The sequence below is a fragment of the Henckelia pumila genome, chromosome 2, assembly GCF_033568475.1.
Source record: "Henckelia pumila isolate YLH828 chromosome 2, ASM3356847v2, whole genome shotgun sequence".
Lineage (NCBI taxonomy): Eukaryota > Viridiplantae > Streptophyta > Magnoliopsida > Lamiales > Gesneriaceae > Henckelia > Henckelia pumila.
The window spans coordinates 193,796,981-193,798,253 of record NC_133121.1 but is presented as its reverse complement, the minus strand read 5'-3'; positions in this window follow the sequence as shown (position 1 = coordinate 193,798,253).

The following is a 1,273-nucleotide window of genomic DNA, read 5'->3' as shown; positions in this document are numbered from 1 at the left end:
ATCTCTATGCCACTTCCAGAATCCCAAAAGAATTCCTAGAATTCCCTAGAACTAAGCTAGAAGGCTAAGGAATTTAAAGAGAAAAAGGAGAGGCGCGTTTTAAAATGAAATCTCGGCCCCCTATTTATGGGCGAAGTTTGGAGCCTCCGATCCTGACTTCGGATCCTCCGAAGTCCCATCAGTGATGTCACCAATGACATATTATTTTTGGACAGCTGGCCATGCAAGTTTGGATCCTCCGATCTCATGTTTGGATCCTCCTTCGGAGCCTCCTAACCTGGTTCGGATCCTCCGAACCCTCCAAAACCTCGGAACCTTCCCAACCATTTTGAGTGTCCTGAATCCATTTTTGGACTCCGTTAATCCATTTGGAATTTTTTTAATCATGTTTTACTTAATCAAAACATGATTACATGACTAATTACTCATTAAACGTTAATTCTGGATACGGGTCACTACATTCTCCCCCCCTTAAAAGATTTCGTCCTCGATATCTAGGGTAGAACCTTGAGAACGTATTAGTGACACTTGCTTGAGTGTCTGGTCGAAATAGCTTCCGACACATTCAGACTCTTGTCGAACTCCCTAAAAGCTCCATTAATGCTGAACCGCATTAGTATTCTCCCAACTAAAGATTGATGCGCTACTTGACGACAAATCGAACTTCTCAGGCACTAATGTATCTCAACACTGATACGTCTTCCATCCTGACCACGATCTCCCTGATAACAAAGGATACAAACATCCGCTCGATCGAAATCATCATCCCAAGAAAAATCTTAGACTGACAAAGACCAAGTCATAACCTGACTGGATTACGACATTCGTCGGATCACTAACTGAACCTAACCATCTAATGACTCCAAAAGTTCTCGGTGCTCAACACCTCTAGTCAGGAAACACCAATCCCAACACTGTGCTGACACAACAAAGCCCGAATTTATCCCCAAGAGAATCTAGTTGACACAAAGCTATGCTCCAACGTAACTGCTTAACACGATTTCAAGACTGGCCATCCTTCCCATGCTCCACCGAAGCAAACAAGCTTCCCAAGCAATACTGGGAATTCAACCCACCATGTCTAGTGCGAATCACAGTTAACGTTTCTTAGTATAACTCAACACTATGCCCTGATGAAAACTATCACCGTTCGCCACTAATGACGCTAAGTCTTCTCTTAACCATTGGCCTGCGAAGCCATGCATACATTGAAATGGAAGTCATCACACCTTTGATGATATATATAATCTCGACCATAGGTTATTCACCCATG